At 42.0% G+C, this 20,730-nt stretch overlaps 1 protein-coding gene and 1 long non-coding RNA gene across 23 annotated transcripts in view; one reads left to right on the top strand and one right to left on the bottom strand.

Moving 5' to 3' along the window:
- LOC309661506 (uncharacterized protein) overlaps positions 1-20,730 on the bottom strand; it is a gene marked incomplete at its 5' end in the record, with an annotated part of 243,732 nt that overhangs the window by 191,353 nt on the left and 31,649 nt on the right. The gene's annotated exons all lie outside the window — the stretch shown is intronic.
- The window catches only part of LOC309661881, a 48,719-nt gene that overhangs the window by 2,306 nt on the left and 25,683 nt on the right, over positions 1-20,730 (top strand). For 11 of the 22 annotated variants that reach the window (XR_014264305.1, XR_014264314.1, XR_014264315.1 and 8 more), the window contains exons 2-4: positions 1,761-1,906; positions 11,316-11,390; positions 19,354-19,479. This is a non-coding gene — a long non-coding RNA (uncharacterized lncRNA). Of the gene's footprint in view, positions 1-1,704; positions 1,907-11,312; positions 11,391-19,353; positions 19,480-20,730 lie in introns of all 22 variants that reach the window. The other 11 variants (XR_014264306.1, XR_014264307.1, XR_014264308.1 and 8 more) reach the window with 6 other exon arrangements.

The raw sequence follows: 20,730 nt of genomic DNA, 5'->3' as shown, positions 1-20,730 counted from the left end.
CCCAGTAAATACTACAGGACTACTACACGATCCATGGATGCAGAACCACTGCATGGAGGGTTGGCGCCCTAACCCCCAAGTTGTTCAAGGGTCAGCTGTATTTGATAAGTATAGGTTATTTGTGGCTGTGTGTGTTTTTGAGTTCCTGCGGCTTCTGGGGTATGTATTCTGGGGGATGTGAGAGTTTAGTTTGTGTGTTTGGAAACCAGTAGACGGTGTAGGTTATGTGTGTGTGCTGGAATCCTGGAGTATATGTATTTTAGGGCTGTGGGACTGCATATGGGTCTTTTTTGGGTTGCACGTGAGACAGTTGTGTACTTGGTGAGCCTGTGTGTTTAGGTACTCAGTGTGTACATCTGGATGGCATATTGGTTGCACGTGTTTGTTTTCAGGCCCATGTTGTGCGTGTATATATAGTTGTGAGAGTGGAATGTGAATATTCAGGGTGAGTAAGGTTTCGTCTGTAAAAATTTAGATAGTAAGAGGTGGTCTGTTTGTGTATTTATTCAGGGTGAGGGTAGAAATGTACGTGTGTGTTCAGGATATATATATATATGTATGTATATGTACAAACACATATGTATATGTGGTATCCTTTTGGTTCTATATCTGTGGTGGGAGTTGAGGGGTCTACTTGGGGTGTAAGTGGATTGTGTGCACAAATTCATAGGAAAAGGTATGGGATGTGCTGGAACTGGTTCATACTATCTTGGGATAGTCAATGGTGCATATCTCTTCCCAGCTCTGTGTTCAGTGATGTCAGGTGGGTAGCTTGAAATTGGTCATGCTGGGAATATTTATACCATGTAGATAGCATAAGTGAAGTCTTTCCCACCTTTCTCGGAGAGTTTTTTAGCGCTTCCCAGCAGACCACTGATGTGCGTGTTTGGATGTATGTATGTATGAAGCAAGAATATTTGGGCATCGGTGGATACGTATGGGACACCCATGTGAATTGTGAGTGGGGCACCTGGGGCTATGGGCCCCTGTATATGTGCATTGACCCTGGTAATTGTGAATCATTGCATTGCTCCTATCAGGTTGGTCTGTTCTTTAGGGCCAAAGAATCCCCATCAATGTTGTAGATTCCCAGTAGAAATCATGCAGATGGATACAGGGGTGTCTGTACCTTAGGCAGGTGGACACTCCTTCAGCATTTGGGTGGTCCTAGCATCTGGGTCCCTAGAAGGGGGGGCCTGGTGGACAGATGGCCATGCAGAGCAGAACCTTCACAGGTGTGTTGTTGGCGTGACAGGCAGCAGTCAGAAAGTCACGGGGCTTCCTGGATAGGAGGTCAGATGACCAAGGGCTCTCCCAGGAAAATACCCTGAGAATCAGTTGGACAGCTACAGGCGTTACTGGCTCTTCTGGGGCACAGCTGACGTGCAAGGACACCCTCCACATGGGGTCCAGAGCCACGTGTCCCTGAGCCCAACTGCCCCAGGGTGGTGGGAACTGTTGCGTATCAGGCTGGTCAACTGTATCACTAGGTCTCAACCAACCTGTCTCCATGGAAATCTAAGTCCTCAGGGGTAGGCAGGACCTCTAGGGATCAGTGAGCTGACAAGGACAGGGGTGGGGAGGCTTTGTCCCTGAGGGAGAGTTGGGGACTGAGACCTGGAGAGCCTGGGGAGTCCCACTCTGAGGAGATATGGCTCTGATGTTCCCAAACCCTTTAGCCATGTTCTCTGTTCTTTTCTGAAGGCTCATGATGCTTCTAGCAGTGGGAAGCTTATCTCAGTTTCATGTTTCTCTGATAGGATGAACTGACCCTTTTATTCACTATTCCACATCGAGCTGCAGACCCATCAGATGGAACCATGTGATCATTGTGGCCACCAGCTGACCCCACAGCCACCTTGTGCCTTCCTTGGACCCACCCAGGAATTTCTGAGCCTTCTTTATGGTGAGTCTTGTGGCCTTTTCTCCCTCATTGGGAATCCTCCTGCCAATAAAACATGCTGTGAATGTTAACAAAAGGAAACCTCAACTAGAATTGGAGTCTGGAAGGCCCGTAGAGGGAGCTCTCATGCCGTGTCACTCATCATTCATGACCCCAAGAGGAAGAGGTCATTCACTGACCCCAAACAGGAAGTGCAACCACTTTACTACCCCAGCTGGAGGAGGCAAGACTTCCTTCCTGGCCAGCAACAAGAAATAGAAAATAGAAATAGCTAATAGAGAATTCCGCAGTTTAGCCAATGAGAAGCCATTGTCACCTGAAGTTTCACTTTCCTCCAGTGAACTTTCATTTTTTCCCTTGATGATGACTTTCTTTCCTTGTCCCACCCTCTTTACTTTGAAAGCCTTCTGGGACTTCCCTGGTGGTCCAGGGGCTAAGACTCTGCTCTTCCAATGCACGGGGCATGGGTTCGATCCCTGGTCGGGGAACTAAGATTTCCACATGCCATGTGGCGTGGCCAAAAAACAAAAAGCCTTCCATGTTGTGTAACCCGTTGGAGTATCTCCTTTTCTGTCAGATGAGATGCTGCCTGATTCATGAATCGTTTAATAAAGCCAATTTATTCAAACTTCAAAGTAAATCTTCACATTTACTCAGTTAAATTTTGTTTTTTAATACATTGGTGGCATTCAGAGGTGGCCGCTAACAGTTTCATATGTATCCCTCCAGAAATGTTCTGTATCAAAATATGTATGTGCACTTTTCTAAAATCCACTCTTATGATTCCTCTTGCTAACAGGATGATTTTATGATTAAATGCTTATCTTTTTAAAAAGAAAAAGATAAATATATTGGTGGCAGTGATGGGATCTGAAGCAAATTTCTGATAACATTTGGGACAAGGAGAAACAGGTGTAGTGCCCACAACTCCTTTGAGTTCACTGTCTTTCTTGCCATTCCTGAAGGTTTTTGGTAAGCTCCTCTTGGTTTGAGCTCCATTCTCTTTGATTGAGTTTGTGCTCGCAATCTAATTGGCTTTCCTTTACAGGGCAGGTCAGTTTGGCTGGTAGAGGATTCTCCCTGAGGCCAAACCCCTAGCCTTTCAAATGGAAATTCCCAGGACACAGTAACATCTCTTGGTTATTGCCAGTATATTTTTGAGTGGGAAACCTTAGCCCCTAATTTTGTTCCCTGGATTCCACATTGGGCACTGCTGGCAGTGTAGTCTGCACTTCCCCATCTGTTTGGAATCAGCCCTCAGTTTCCATGCTTGGAACTGTTGGTGGCAGCTATAGTTCTCCATTTTGTTTGGCATCAGTTTGCAGTCCCCATTCCTTGGGATTTGCTGGTTGGATCTTTTTCCTCAGTCCAGGGATCCCTGGGAATTGGTGGTGGTGCATACCAGGCCTTCTTTTGGCCAGGACATAGTGACATCTCTTTGTTACTGCTGATATATTAAGGCGCAGTTCTTTTGTGTGTTCTTTTGGGTTGACAAAGGCTAGCTAAGGAAATGAGATCCTTTATCACCAAAGAGTTGAGAATGCCAGCTTCTGGCACACCTGTTTATTTTATATTTGAGAACTATGGTCCTGGAGGCTGTAGATATTTAGAAAGATGGCAAAATTATACTAATATTGAGCTAGAATTACAATGGTCATTGTGGGGAATGTTCCAGTTAGACAAGATTGTTCATTTAAGGAAAACACTAGAGAGCAAGTGTTCCCAAATTGGACAGGGAGAATGAGATGCCTGCTTTAGTTGGTATGTAAAAATTTACAGAAGGTTTCAAGATTCCAAAATAGCTTCGTTTAGAGACTTAGAACAAAAAGCTAATGAAAAATTGAAGAGACAAAAGGTACCTGAAACAAAAGACCATAGGACGGATGTGACTGCAGATTTAACTCCTACTGTCCCCCCCTTTCCTTTTTCACCTGAGTACTCTTGTTTTACTCATTTTCTGTCTGAAATACTTTTCTATTCCAAAGAGAATATTTAACAATTGCCATTTAAAGTAAAACTACCTGAGGTTGCAGGTGAGCCCCCTCAGGTGTCCTTTACCCCTTGGTCAAAGACTGAACTGAGAGCTATAGTCAAAGAATTCTTTAAACCTAGGGAGGAACGCCCAACATTTTTTTGAAGAATTTAGAGTCACTGTCACGGCCTATGTCCCCAAACTGCTAGATCTTTATCCGCTTGTACACATGTTGGTAGGACTGGGGGAAGCCCCAGAATGGACGTGGGAAGCAAAATGACATAATCCCTAGGATGATATTCAAGATCCTCGACCTAAAAAGGCTTGCAGAATAACAACTAACCTTTTATAAGCTATTCCTAAAATCTTCCCTGCTCACACTTGGTCTATTATTAATTGGCCTAATAATGATTGGCCTATTATTCACTCATACAAACAAAAGAGGGGTGAATCTGTGGAAGACTTTAGAGCCAGTTTGTAGGCTCTCTTTTTACAGCATTTGGGGTTGCAAGCAATAAAAAGGCCACTCAGCCTACTTTAACTGCCCTCTTTGTAAATGGATTATCTTCTGAGATTAATGGATTGATAAACGGGCAGAAAATAGGCTGGGAGGCTGTAGGCCTGAGTGAACTCCTGACTATAGCTGAGCATTTTGAAAGGACCTTGGAGTAAGATCACAAACAGAAATCCACCAAGCTCATAGCCTTACAGTTACAGCAGCTCTAAGGCAAGAGACACAAAATAACACCTAGGCCTCCCCCATTACAACCTCCTAGGGGTCCATGATCAATTCGATGACCCAAAGTTGATGTTTCATTTGTAATCAGTGAGGACACTGGGAAAAAAGGTGTCCTCAGAGGTCCTATGCAAACTCTTCACAAATGCTCTCATATCTGTCTCAAAGGGAGGGCCCCCCCATGACCCTCTCCCCTAGTTGGCAGAACTCCAGAGGTTCTCTGGTAAACTATTATCAGCAATTACCTTAAACAGCCCAGAGGAAAATAGAATGAAAATTAATGAAAAACTGCCAAATTTTAGTTGATACTGGAGCTATGCTTTCTACTTTAAACCCCACTCTCATATTCTACTTTGAAATCTACATTAAACCCTAACCCTAACTGTAAACGTAATTACCTAACCCTTTAACACCCTAGCCCTAGCCCTAACCAGGTCTGTGCTTTCTACTCTAAATCCCACCCTCAAAGAACAACAGGTCCCTCTGAGTCAAGAGGATGTTTCCATGGTGGGAGTACCTAATAAAGTTCACAGAGAATTTTTATCTCAACCAAGATTCCTTTTTGCTATGCAATATAGCCCCAGTTAATCTATATGGTAGAGATCTCTTTTCTAACTTAAAAGGGCCAGTACGTTTTGCCTCCAGCGGAGATCTCACCTTAAAATTTCCTGATCAACCTGAACCTGATTATTTATGTTTCTTACAATCTGTCCTGGACATAAAAGAGGAAGTTCAGCACAAGTTCTCTAATTTGATGGAGATGCCTGCAAATTTGGGGGCTACTTCTGACAGTGTTAACATCAGAAGAATAAAAAAATGCAAACCTATAAAGATTCAGATAGATGTAGCTAATCCTCTCCCTAGGTTTCCTCAACAACTATTAAAGCCTGCGGTCATACAAGGTCTCACACCTATTGTAGAAGACTTAATTTCCCGGGAGGTAGTCATTCCTGTACTCGTCCCTGCAGCATGCCAATCTTGCCTGGTTGGAAACCTGGCAGGATGGCGATTTGTCCAGGACTTGGGAGCTGTTAATAAAAATAGTTATTCCCTGTTTTCCTGTTGTTCCAAACCTAGCCACCCTTCTGTCACAAGTTTCAACTGACTTGGAATGGTTTACTGTTGAAGACCTTTGTTCACCTTTCTTCAGCATCCCGGAGACCCAACAGCCAATATCTATATGCCTTTACTTGGAACAATCAACAATATACCTGCACTTTTATGCCTCAAGGGTTCACTGGGACCCCTTCTTTTTTCTCCCAAGTACTTCACCAAGATTTAAGTACCCTCTAGTTCCCTGAGAAATCCACCTTTTTACCATATGGAGATAACCTCCTGCTGTACTCAGCTACTGTAAAGATTCCATAAGGCATGCATAAAAGATTCCATTTATTTGCTGCAACAGTTAGCTGAGAAAGAACACAAAGGAAAAATTACAATTATCTCTAGACACTGTTCATTACCTAGGACATAATCTAAGCACTGAAGGAATTCAGCTATGTCCAGAGAGAATTAGGCTGATACAGGAACTTCCTAGACTCACAACTAAGTGCTAGCATTGTGGATTTCTAGGTTTAGCTGGTTATTGCAAGCTCTGGGTTCCAAATTTTTCTCTGTTACCTCTTCCACTCTATGAACTTATTAAAGATTTAGTTCCTGAATCCTTTGCTTGGGAAGATAAACATAAGCAGGCTTTTATAAGGCTAAAACAAGCACTGCAAGAGCTGCCTGCCTTAGGGTTCCCCAAATGATCAGGTTCAGGTTGATCCGGAAACTTTAAGGTGAGCTCTCCACTGGAGGCAAAATATATTAGCCCTTTTAAGTTAGCAAAGAGATCTCTACCTAATAGATTAACTTTAGGTTATTCAAAACCTTTTACTTGATTTGTGCATGAATGGCATAATCAGGCCCCGCGGAACTATGTGAGCATGGTAGTAAACATAGGCCTTTTGCCTATTATAGCATGCAACTTGATTCAGTTGCTTATGCCTATCTCAGTTGTCTTAAGGTTATAGCCACAACTGCAAATTTAGTGGAAGCCTTGGCAGATTTGACTCTAGAAAATGAAGTTTATTTGCAAACTCCACACATTGTCCACAGTCTTCTTAACTCTGAATTGACAACATTTCACTGCAAGTGTCACTAGCTTCACTTCCTGTGAAATCCTGCTTTCACCACCTAATCTTTATCTTAAACTTTACAATGTTCTCCATCCTGCTGCACTACTACCTCTGTCTCACAAAGGTGAGGACCATGACTGCAAGGTAACAGTGTCCCATGGGAATTCCCTGGTAGGCCATTGCTTAGGACTCCGAGCTTCCACTGCAGGGAGCGCGGGTTCGATCTCTGGTCGAGGAACTAAGATCCCACAAGCCACGTGGCGCAGCCCAAAACAAAAACAAACACAAAACACAAAAACAAACCAAACAGAAAACAATGTCCCATTTTGTGACACCGTGTCCTGAGTAAAGATGTTACCAAGTCCAAGCTTGCTGTGCTTGCCGCACGACAGGCCAATAAATTGGAGATGAGGTGTTGAGGCAAAGAATATGACTTTATTCGGAAAGCCAGCAGACCGAGAAGACAGCGGACTAAAGTCTCAAAATAACCATCTTATCGGGGTTTGGATGCCAGTTTCTTTTATAGCACAGAGAGGGGGAGGAGATGAGGAGGTAAAGTAAAAGGGCCATAAGTTTTGCGAATATCCCCTGGAATGGCCAGCCTCAGGGAGGGGATGTGTTCATTTCTTCTTAATTGCAGCCATCCACAGGTGGACAGAGTCCGTATGTTTCCCTGAACAAAGGCACTTTGGTTTAACATTCAGGCAGAGGAACAGGATTTCCCGAGGCAGGCCATTATGTACAGACAGTATCCTTTTAGTGAACAAAAGCAGCGGAAGGCAAAGGTTAAAGTAAAAGAAACAGATCCAACGTGTAGTCAGATTTGGCTCCTCCCTGTTCCAATTCCCTACTGTCAATGTCCATTCCACAGTCTTGTGGAAAAAGGGGTGCCGGCCCTTCTAATTGCTTTGTCAGATGGAACTTTCCGGGAGTGTCCACCATCGGTGCCAGTGTTCCAAACGTTGTTTTTTTTTTTTGTTCCTCTCTGGAAAGTGTCTCCTTTACACCTGTAGCCTTAAAAAAAAATTCTCAGCCTAAAAGTTGAGAGTTATGATCTATTTGACGGGAATTTTGAGAGCTTCAAGCCTGGGAAGCAGCATCTCAAGTTAAGGAATTTAGCAGTTTTCTATGTATGGGAAGATGCAAGAGTCTGGGCTCACTGAAATCATTCATTTGATATGTACCTCAGCTACCCGGGGCCTGTATCCTATATTCTCATATCCTGAGTTTTGTCAGGGCTCACCGGCTCACGTTGGAGGGCTGCAATCGCTAATGACTGATGTGTCAGGCAATATTCCATTTCTCAGATCCTCTCCTGTTGGTCAGGATTTTGACCAATATTTGGGAGACATTTCAGGATCAAATTTTGTCCCACGGTGCTGGGAGGCTCATCCCAGGTCAGGGGAGAATTCTTGATATGCCACTCCAGGTGCTAGTTTTTGGACTAGGCCCTATTGATAATTAAAGATCCTCTGGATCCTCTATCTTAATTATGATCCAGGAGACATTTTCCCTTGTTGCTTCCTCCCATACCTAGAATCACACTATTACAATTATTTTATGTTATAAATGTGATCTATTTCCTCAAGATGTTTAGCCATAGAAGTATTGTTGGAGGCCTGGTTACAGACTGGGTACTGTAAGAGACACCAATCTTATAAAATAGACAGGATATAAGTAATGCAGCTAGTAACGTTAACAAAGACACAGTGCAGCAGGGAGACACAAAGAGCAAACAATCTGGAAACAAAGAACAATGATCAGTATAACTACTTGTAATCCAATTGCAATGGCGAGCGACCAGAGGTACCATAACTAATTTAGTGAGCCATCCGCTGTTTCAGTGTACCAGCAGTGCGTACTTAGACATGCACAGCTTAATCTTTGAGACAAGCATACGCTACTGGCAGGATCAACCAAGTAGAGAGAAAAAGATAAATATTTCAATTCTGCGTACAAGGGTATAATTTAACAAATTACTGTAAGTCATAATTAGTTTAAGGGGAGGGTTTTGCTTACACCTGGAAAACACAGATTTAAAGCAGTCATTTTTCAGATAGAAACCATAAAAATTATAACCATAGTCACCAGTTTACCCAGTCATGTGCAACTAATCGTTTTTGTTAACAGCTTTATGAAGCCATCAGGTTTCCCATTAGAATTCTTCAACAAGATCTTACCCAGTTCACCTTTATGGTCTGAAAACCAGAAACTTGTATTTATCCAAAGGTCCCTTCTATAAATCTTGAAGAGGAAGCATTTTTGCAGAGGCATCAGAGTGAAACCGTAACTGTGTACAATGACGAAAGACTTAAGAAGGCACTTTTTTTTTTTTTTTTGGTGTAATCCAGATTTTATTGCTTATTATATCATTCCACACAACTTTAGGTAAACACGTTGAGAAAATATACTGGGAGTATTAAACAGATGATGGCAATATTGATGAAAATGTTCAAGTGTTTTACATAAGGTAGTAAGAGGCACCGCTGCCACCATCACCCCCCCCCGAAATTTGTACATTTCGTATAAAAAGAGTAAAAATAGTTCATTGGCATTTAACTAGCATTATTCCTTGTAATCTATGAACCACGATATGCCTGAAAAATTTCAGAATCTTCAGAGCAAAACAAAGCATTTTCTTCCACTAGCAGACATAGCAGTTTCAGTTTCTTTAAAAAACAAGCAAACAAATCAGCACAACAAAAACTATACACACAACCCCAAAACAAAAAAGTTGGCATATTCCAGTGGTCCGGAATTTTGACGTTTCTATCGCATTAATTCAAGAAATAAAATGTGATTCAGCATTTAAAAATGAGACAAGCTTCTTCACCATAGTTATACTTACTTTATAATTGAAACGATTTAACTGAAGCCAATGTTAACCCAGCAAAAACCATGGCTATAACTCAAACTGCTCTTTTGATAAAGAAACTTCTTTAAAAGTTAACTATTCTTTAAAAACTCAGACCCGAGCTGCACAGGTGTAATTGAGGAACGGACAACTGACTCTTCCAGAAACCACAGCAGCAGTTCTAAGTGTTTTTGAAGCTGGGGAGTATATACAGAATCACTGTAAATGGCACATACACATCAGTAACTTCCTGCTAAAACAGCATTTGAAAGACTTCTATGTCTATTTTTACAAAGATGAGTGGGCTGAGACATTTGGCTACTTGAAAAGAAACAAAGAGAAGGCACGTTTAAATGTGATTACGATGCAATTGACAAAGTAACGTGGTTACTGCGGTGACATGCAACACTTTCCGATAATAAAGAGAATTCTGACTGGTCACATTTTACCAGGACATACCAAATTTTAGGAACTCCATATAATCTGTAGAATACCTGTATCATTTGGCATACAATGTAACCTAAGAAGATTTATTGCTTATTTGACAACACTTCCCGTGTAATTCAACATACCAAGTCAACCTAATTAGTTAATATCTCTTTGGGGTGTTTCAGGGGCCCTTTGAAGCACCCCAAAGTTAGCTAGAGGTCAAAGGAACTTCATTATAATTTGATTTGGGAAGTTTTGTCCGAAAAATAAGAAAAGGGTTAAAAACAGGGAGGATCACATGTCACTGTGAAACAATAGTTATTCAGTTAGCCAAAGTAACAACAAAAGATTTCAAAGGCAAGTACAGAACAGATCTCTTAAAAGGTAGAAAAACTTAAAATCTGGTATCAAAAGCAGTCCAAAATCTTAAGAAACCTTGTCTTCTTAACAGAGAGAAAAGCGAAATTCAGGTTTTGCACCAGCTTACTTTTAAAATTTATTTACTCAATTCAACTTAGTCAATCCTGACCACGTACAGAACTCTTTTTTTCAGGGTCCACTTTCCATAAAGCTTCTGTCACTTATTTTAGCAGAATTCTGACTTTCAAGTGGTCAAATATCTGGAGAGACTAATTTTAGATAGACCTTCCTAAAAGATAAGTATTTTAAAAAGTTCACCTAAAGCTCTTATTTCATTTGCATTTTCTGTCCTTAAAAGTTTCTTCACATCAGGTTATTTCCCTGCTGACAAATTTGCAATAGATATAACAAGATTTTATTTAGCTTATATTAAACCTAGGCATAATAAAAGTATTATACTTAATGTTGATGACTCTAACAGCATGTCTATATTAATTAGATCAACAAATGAACATTAATACCAGGTCTTAATTAATACTAAATATTTCCCAGTTCACATGAACCTGAAGCTCATTTAGCTCAATTTCTCTTGTATTTAGAATAGTTTGGTTTGTAAGTGCTCACTTTTCTTTAAGCCAGTTAAATAGAGCTCATCCACAAATCAACCTCAGCAATGTTATCCAAAGACAAAGACACATACAAGGACACAAACATACAGAGACGTCATAGTTGTCATTTCCAAATTTCAGCACGGAGTCAGGTACAGCCATGTGAAACCCATCAGTTTGCAAAAAGAGGTTGGATTCAAATTAGGTTTCTGACAGATGGAAAAAATCAAACTCACTGGTCTAGATGGCTGAATTTTTACAGAAAAGACACTTAGGTTTTTAATTTATCCTTGATAAGTCAATTTCTAAATTACTTTACCCTCTTTTAAGAAGATGCATTTTAAAAAGATGGCAGAGATGAGGGTTCCTGAGAAGACCAGAAAGGACATTTGCATCTCAAAGATACAGGCAAGTTATTCCTAGGACGACTTTGTTTCCCCTTTGTTTAATATTTACAAGCCTCTTAAGATAAACTGGGAGGGTTTGGGAGTGGTATCTATTGGAGAGTCAATCAACTCGTTCCCCACTGTCAAAGTTCCCTGGGGCTCCTGTGGGGAAATTGGAATCAGACGCCTCAAGTCCAAGGGCGTCGCCTGGCCTCTTATAGGTTGTCAGCACAAGGGAAATTGCCCTGCTGTGGAAGTGGCTCCCGGTCCAAATTGGGTGGCCTGTGGAGTCTTAGATGGTGATACTAAATCCGGCTCCTGTGCTCTGGGGGTTAACACAGAAACTTCTATTTGATCCCCGTGGGTAGGGGAAACAGGAGGTGGTGAATATGATGGCGGCATGGGGGGAGGGTGGGCAGTTGGAACAACTGCCGGTGCAGCTTGCTGTTTTGCAAAACACTTGTAACTGTGAGATCCTATAAAAGTTGAGTGAGCCATTCAGGGGCTACCGCCCTTCTGATCCTATATTTTGAGTCCGCACCCTATTACAATAGTATATCATGTGTTTCTTAGTCATAGGCTCAGGGCTATGTTTCACCCATTTATCTAATATAGGCCCCAAAGGGCTCTCCTTCAGGGTAGATGGAGTATTTCCCATTTTGTACACCAAAACGCAAAAGACGCAAGCAAATTCTGGCATCAGTGCACACAAAACCAAGACCAAAACCAACGAACCAGTTCCCAAATCGGTTCTGAGGGGGTGTAGTGGTGTAGAGAGCAGCCATCTGGTCCAGAAGCCCACAGGCAGCTAGGAGGAGCTGTGTTAGTCCAAAGGCTCCAGGACATATAGTCCATTCTCAGCCCAGAAGGAGCAGCCAGGGGGAACCAGTGGGAGGGCTTGACTAATTGACCTTTGTGCCTGCTATAAAGCTTATTGTTTAGCTCTTCGCCAGTAAAATATGGAGGGTTTGTACGTGGCTGCATAAATGGGTCTACGAATGATGGACAAGTGTGGTATTTGTTGCCTCCGAAGTGTGAAGAGACCTAAGGAAGACGAGTTGGGCTTGCTATAGTGTGTTGGGGGGCTGAATAGTTAACAGCTGAGGTTTAGCTGCAAGAGGAATTTCCTGGCTTTTAGAGGATCAGTTAATGCCCAGAAATGTAATAGTTGTGGACAGCCCTTGAATTTTCTGTGGGGCAGTAGCCCACCTGTATGTTATAGATGGGTCACCAACCATGTTAGGGCCTCGTGCACCAATCTCCTGAGGGGCTCTGGATTAGAACATCAGTATAGTGCCAGACGGTGCAAGGGGACACCAGGTCTTGCCAGCAAAGACTGTGGGCAATAGCTGGGCTGTTAAGATAGCCAGTAGGCAGACAGGTTAAAACATACTGGGTGCCTTCTGCAGTAAAAGTAGACTGCAGCTGGGACTCCTCAATAACTGGTACTGAATAGAACATAATAGCTAGATTGTCACAGCAAAGTAATTCCCTGGAGCCCTTTGGATATCCTTAATCAACTGGACAGTGTTGGAAATGGGAGCCTTAATAGTGGGGATCAGCACTGATATTTCAGTAGTTGCTTATAAGGCGCCACTCATTAATAGCAGGCTTTAATAGCAGCCAAATGGGGGAATTGAAAAGGAGAAATGGTGTGTTTAATGACTTGTTCTTGTCATAAATTTTGAATTTGGGGCTGCAATCCCACAGCCCCCTGTCATACATGTTATTGGGGGATATTTACCGTCTTAGGTGGCAGTCTTATGGGCTCCCAATATTCAGCTTCCACCAGGAAGAACAGGGATTTGGGTTTGTTCCAAACGGCGTTGCAGTACATCAAGGCATCCATAGCTGTAACGGGAAAGGGTAGGGCCAAAGGGGCTACCACCACTAAAAAAATTTTAATAAAGATTGTTTCAGTAGTGACATTCAATGGAAGTTGAATGCTTTCTACTCCCCTGACTATTATGCGTTGTAATCTAACGTGTGGCCCTTGCTTATAATTGAAGGGTTTCCCAGGAAGCAGTGTAATTTGAGCTCCAGTTGTCAATGAGAGCCATAAGAAAAGTTGTTTATGTGTGTCCCAAGGATAATTAGAGAAGTATATGGGCAATTGTCCCAGAGGAGGACCACGCTCCAGGGATCTGCCAGGTCCCTAAGGCAGAGGCCTTGGCAGAGGTCAGGGTACAGGATTCGGAGAGGTGACAGCTGCCCATCACTCCAGTCTGCTGAAGAGTCTGAGCAAAAATGTCTACCTTGTGCTTGGGCTGTCCCAAGGTTACGTCATTAGGGACCCCAATCTCCAGAGCTGCCAATACAGGGAGGTCTGTTAGTCATCTCAAGAAGGATGGAGCTGTGTGAAAGCACCACCCCTTGGTGGAGACCAATAAGGGTCCCAGAAGTCCCTATATCCCTTAAGCGTCCTCTGTTGGGTTCCTGGCCGATGGGGCAGCGGCGCCCATGTGCCTTTACTGGCAAGCGAGATTTGGGGCTTCAGAAAAATTATCTTTCTCATATCTAGCTACAACATGGATGCAGTCCAATGCCTGTTGTACTGTATCTGACGTTTCTTTGAATTGTAACAGCATGGCTTTATAATTAGGGGGAACACAGTTCTCCCCCTTCCCTTGGAGAAATTTTTTCTAGAAAAATTTGCACTTCTATCATGGTATAGTTACATGTCTCTGTTTCTTGTTCATGCTGGTCATTCGATGTTTTGGTGCAATGGATGGTGACAGGGAATACCTGGAAGGGAGTTTTCCTCTTCCCTGACTCATATGCTGCCACTTCCTGTTTAGGGTGTCCCGGTCAGCCTCGGTGGGGTCAAGGGATGATTTGCAACAGCAGCAAGAATTGCAGCAACATAGGAGGCACTTACCTCAGCGGCATTTGCCCACTCGGGGTGCCATGATGCCCCTGGTAGAGCTGCCTCTGTCATGGGTTAGGGCTGTGTGGGGAACTCATGGATGTATGTTTGGGGTATAGGACGGTTTGGGGTAATAGTAAAGCTGTGTAGAGACTGTGTATGTGTGATCTGGGGAGAGATGAGGGGCCTGAGTGCCTTTATGAGTGTACGGTTGGTGTAGCATGGTGCGGCTGGGTGGTGGGGCTGGTTCTGGGTGTTTTGAGGCTCTGTGTGCAGGCATTTGAGAAGAGGCAGGGGTATGCATTTTAATGTTTTGTGTGTTGGATCTGTGTGTATTCAGAGTATAGGGGTTATACATATGCTCATCCTGTAGGGTAAGAGTTTAGGGAGTGTATTTTTGGTGTGGAGGAATTTGCAGAGATTGGGGTTGTCAGTGTAAATGGGGGTTGCTAGCTGTGTATGTATAATCAGGGGATGTGACAGAGGCTGTTTATAGTATCTCAAGAGGGAGATGGGTGTATGTTTGTATTGGGGGTGTGAGTTCATCATGTGTTGTGGGGGGAGTATTTAGGAGAAGGTTGGAAACCTTGTGTCTCTCTGATGGTATTTTGTGTTTGTCTCAGCTTCTGAGGCATTGTACATACGTGGATGTTCACAGCTGTGGGGGGACTGTATGTGTTATATTTGGATTTGGGGGGTTGTGTCTTATGTTAAGAAGTATGTGAGTTTGGTTTGAATGTATTTGGCTATTGTTGAAGGGTTTGTGTGTTTGCATTGGGGGGTTATATGGGGTTGGGTGGACTTTTGTGGGATATGAGGATTTCGGTGTTTGATTATCGGGGGCCGTTGGGGGTGTGTTTTTGTATTCAAGACTGTGGCTGTGATTTTATTGGGGTTTGTAGTGCATGTATACTGGAGCAGGAGGGTTCTGGGCACACAGGCATCTGCTTATAGGTAGGGAGTTTGTGTGTTTGAGGATGTTTGGAGCTCTGTGGGGCTGTGTGATGGTGGCACAGGCGACTGTGGGCAGGTGGAGTGTGTGTTGGGCTGGAAGGGAAACTCGAGGGCATGTTGGTGACTGTGAGGCGCCCATGTGAACTCCCATGTGGACTGACCTTTGTTCCCTCTGATCTTCTGTGGCTTGTACCCATCCTGATCTTCTGTGGCAGCTACGCCCCTGGAATGGTCAGCAATACTCTGCTCATTCTTAGCCAGATGAGTCAGGAAATGTCACTTCCTCTGGCAGCTGGATGTGTCTCTTGCAAGTGAGTGGTCCTGGAGTCCAGGGTGCAGGACTGGTGGACAGATGCAGAGTGAGGCTGATTCCCCCGTGAGCCCTCTCCTCAGTGAGGTGGCCAGGAGGTCAGGGCTGTATCTCCAGAGGGTCAGACATGGCCAGTCCTCTCTAGAATGTGCTGGAGGGGCCAACTCATTGAACGGACCCTGCCAGGAGATAAACAGACCCCGAGGACAATTCCTAAGGGAGAAGTCTATACCTACCCATCTTCCACTTTCTCCTTTGGATGGCCTCTACCACAAGGTAAAAGCTAAGCCCCCTCACACGGCCCTTCTTGGCCTGGTCTTACTGACTGGCCAGTCTCTCCCCACATCCTGGCTCACTCTGGGCCCTCTGGTGATACCAGCATGAGGCCCCCCTGCATGTCAGTTCTCACCTCCTTGCCTTGGCCCTTGCTGCCCTTGCTGTTTGTCCTGCTCTTCCTCCCCCAAGGCCGTGAGTCACCTTCTCCCGGTGGGAAGGATCCACTGAAAATGCAACTTTGGGTAATTACTGCATCACCTGAGTCTCTAGCACGTGCCAGGCACTATGACGCTTGCCAAATCCATAAAAACCCCACAAAGCGGATGTGCTATTAGTTGCACTTTGCAGGTGATGAAGCTGAGGTTCAGAGGTGAGCAACCATGACCAAGTAACCTGTATGTACCAGAATATCAATCAGACTGGTCAACGTATCCAATAAAGCCAAACATTAGTCTGATCAGTACGCCTAGATGCCAGGCTGTAAAGGCGCAAAATATGTCCCAGCAAGAGAAGGAGCAGTGCCAAGTACCCCAGCAAAGAAGCAGAGTTCATATCCTGCCTTCTTAATCAAAATAGCTGCAGATCAACCCACAGTTTCCTACTCTGTTAATAGGAGGAAAATACCAATGTGCGTTGTCCTATAAAACTACCTTAAAATAATATGAATGATCCCGAGTGCTTTGGTAATGACCCCAAATCATCATCATGAAGTTGGGATACTTCTTAAAACACTGCAAGTCTTACACACTGGCATATAGAATCTGTAAAGTCAGTTCTTTGTGTAATGATTGTACATAGAAGTGGCCCAGAAGGACAGAAGACAGAAAATAGAGCAGAAACTATTTGTCCAGAGGTGACAATGGGTCATAGCCAAGGTTCAAGCATTACTAGGGAGGTGGTGAAAATAGTAATGGGCATAGAGTGTAATAAGTCAAGGATATCTAATGTAGTTTCCAACGAGAGTTTGTGAAAGACATATAACTAAAAAGATAATAGGCTGGGAGGTGAAATAGTACAAAACATTTGATATATTTTTTACAAGGATAAAAGAAGATAGAAATGAACATTAAAGAAGTCGGTCAAATAGAAAAACTGTAAGATGGTAATAACCTCACAATATGATGAGGCAACTTAGATTTATTTTGTTTAAATAAATTGGTAGACTATATTTAGAGTAGTTTTAAGTTTAAAGAGAATTTGAGCAAAGTATAGAGTTCCCATACACCCCCTCACATCTATTCCCCAAACCAAAGTTTCCCCTATTATTAACGTCTTGCATTAGTGTGGGGCATTTTTTACAATGGATGAGCCAAAGTTCATACATTACTGTTAACTAATATCCATAGTTTACATTACAGTTTACTCTGTTGTATATCCTATGGGTTTTGACGAATGTATGACAAGCATTGACCATTACAGTATCATACAGAATAGTTTAAGTGCCCTACCTTTTCCAGGATGTCATATAGCTGAAATCATACAGTATGTATCCATTTCAGTTTGGCCTCTTTCATTTAGCAATATGTGTTTAGGGTTCCTCCATGTCTCTTCCATTTAGTACTCTTATAGCTCAAGCTGCCATAACATAATACTATAGCCTTGGTGACTTTAACAACTCACAGTTCTAGAGGCTTGGAAGTCTAAGATCACGGTGCTGGCCAATTCAGTGCCTGGTGAGGGCTCTCTTCCTGGCTTGCAGACAACTGTCTTTTCACTGTGTCCTCACATGGTGGAGAGACACAGAAAAAACTCTCTGGTTTCCTCTTATAGGGGCACTAATAGAGCCTAATCCTCATGACATCATTTAATCTCATTACCTGCCAAAGGCCTCATCTCCAAATACCATCACTTTGTTAGAGCTTGAATATATGAATTTTGGGGGGACAGAATTCAATTGATAGCCTCATTCTTCTAACAGTATAAAATATGACGAATAAAGAAAGCTCATCGTTAAATTATCTCTTTTCTAGCAATACATAGATATTTACTTGCTTTTTATAAACTATTTACATATTTTAAGATAAATGAATTAAAGATTTAAAAAAGTCAGGTAGAGCAAGATAAGAAATTGTAGGTACAAACATGTTGAAGCAAAAACACATAAACCCTGCCGTTGCATTGTCTCAAAAATTCAGTTAGAGTTTTACGGTCTGATTTAGGTTTCCACCTCTGGTTCATGCCATTTGCTCTACCACAACAACAGGGATGGGGTAGTATGCTAAAGTTAGGACATTAAAAAACCATTAGAAAACAGATACCTCGCTAAACTGAATGTTTATTTGGTGTGAATTGAGGCTGTTTCTTCTTAACGATATGATTCATATTAAAACTTGTCAAGACACAGTAAATTAACTAAATGTAACTTGGGGAGAAGTTTTACTTTTTACTGAGATAAAATTAACCGTTTTAACTTGAACGATTCAATAGCATTTAGTACATTCACCATGTTGTGCAACCCTTACTTCTATGTGGTTCAAAAATATTTTTATCGCTTTAAAGGGAAGACCTACCCATGCTTTCTTCTACCTAACCCCTGGGCAGTCACCAGTCTGCTTTCTGTCTCTATAGATATATCTATTTGGATATTTCATATAAGTGTAAATTATACAGTATGTGACCATTTATGTCTGGCTTCTTTCACATAGCATAATTTTCAAGGTTCACCCATATTGTAGTATGTATCATTACCTCATTTCTTTCTTCTTCCCATCTTTAATGAGGTATAATAGAGAAATAAAAATATATCTTTAAGATATACAACTTGATGTTTTGATATACATATACATTTTTGAAATCATTGCCACAATCAAGCCAATTCACATATCCATCACCTCATATAATTATCATTTTCTTTTTTCTTTCTTTATGGTGAGAACACTTCAGATCTACCCTCTTAGCAAATTACAAGTACACAATACAGCATTGTTAACTATATGCACATTGTTGTACACTAGATTTCCAGAAATTATTCACCTTGCATAACTGAAACTTTGTACCTCGTGATCAATACCTGCCAATTTTCCCATGCCCTCATCTACTGTCAACCACTGTTCTGCACCCCACATCTATGACTATTTCAGATTCCACATAAAAGTAGCATCATGAAGTGTTTGTAGCTGTCTTTCTGTACCTGGCTTATTTCACGTAGCATAATCTCTTTCAGGTTCATCCATGTTGTCACAAATAGCAACATTTCCTTCATTTTAAAGGCTGAATGATATTCCGTCGTATACAGGCATACCTTGGAGATAATGCAGGTTTGGTTCCAGACCACCAAAATAAAGCAAATATTGCAACAAAACAAGCCACATGAATTTTTTGGTTTACCCGTGCATATAAAACTTATGTGTCTACTATATTATAGTGTGTTAATGTGTGATAGCATTATGTCTAAAAAACCAATGTACATACCTTAATTTTAAAGTAATGTTAATTGGGAAAATGGCACCAATGGACTTACTCAATGCAGGATTGCCACAAACCTTCAATCTGTAGACAACGTAGTATCTGCAAAGCACAATAAAAGGAGATATGCCTGTTTATATACCACACTCTGTTTATCCATTCATGAATCTACAGACACTTCGGTTGATCCAATATCTTGGCTGCTGTGAAAAGTAAACATGGAAGTGCATATGTCTCTTCACGATACCGATTTCATTTCCTTTTGCTGTATACCCAGAAGTGGGATTGCTGAGTCATAAGGTAGTTGTGTTTTTAATGTTTTGAGGAACTTCAATACTGTTTTCCTTAGTGGCTGTATCAATTTACATACCCAACAAAAATGCACGAGGGTTCCCTTTTCTCCACATCCTCATCAACACTTGCTATCTTTTGTCTTTTTGATAATTGCCATTATAACAGGTGTGAGGTGATATCTCATTGTGGTTTGACTTGCATTTCTCTGACAGTTAGTGATGTTGAGCACCTTTTCATACATCTGTTGGCCATTTATATGCCTCCTTTGGAGAAATGTCTATTCAAGTCCTTTGCCCAATTTTAAAAATAAATTTATTTTATTTATTTTTGGCTGCGTTGGGTCTTTGTTGCTGAGCGTGGGCTTTCTCTGGTTGAGGTGAGTGGGGGCTACTCTGTTGTGGTGCACGGGCTTCTCATTGCAGTTGCTTCTCTCATTGCAGAGCACGATCTCTAGGTGCGCGGGCTTCAGGAGTTGTGGCGTGTGGACTTAGTTGCTCCACGGCATGTGGGATCTTCCCAGACCAGGGCTCAAACCCGTGTCCCCTGCATTGGCAGGCGGATTCTTAACCACTGCACCACCAGCGAAGTCCCCCACTGGGATTTTAATAGGGATTGCATTGAATCTGTGGATCACTTTGGGTAGTATGGATATTTTAATGATAGTAAATCCTCCAGTTCATGAACATGGGTTGTCTTTCCATATTATCAGTGTCATCTTTAATTTTCCTCATCAACTTTTTATACTTTTCAATGTAGAGATCTTTCACCCCTTTGGCTAAATTGATTCCTAAGTATTTTATTCTTTGTAATGAAATTAAGAATGGGGTTGTTTTCTTTTTTTTTTTTTTTTTTTTAGAAATTTCATGTAATGTCTGAAACATTTATATTAACATATTTCCATACATATTTCCATACAAATACAAATATAAGATTTTTAGGAATTTCATGTAATGTCTGAAACATTTATATTAACATATTTCCATACAAATAACCCAATGAAAGTTTAGTATTAGTTGTTTTGTTTGTTTTTTTATACTGCAGGTTCTTATTAGGCATCAATTTTATACACATCAGTGTATACATGTCAATCCCAATCGCCCAATTCAGCACACCACCATCCCCACCTCACCGCAGTTTTCCCCCCTTGGTGTCCATATGTCCATTCTCTACATCTGTGTCTCAACTTCTGCCCTGCAAACTGGCTCATCTTTACCATTTTTCTAGGTTCCACATACATGCATTAATATATGATATTTG

Source organism: Balaenoptera physalus (assembly GCF_965194825.1).
Source record: "Balaenoptera physalus genome assembly, chromosome: 5".
Taxonomy (NCBI): Eukaryota; Metazoa; Chordata; class Mammalia; order Artiodactyla; family Balaenopteridae; genus Balaenoptera; species Balaenoptera physalus.
Note: the sequence above shows the minus strand (reverse complement) of the source record. Positions and strands in the feature narration are given on the sequence as shown.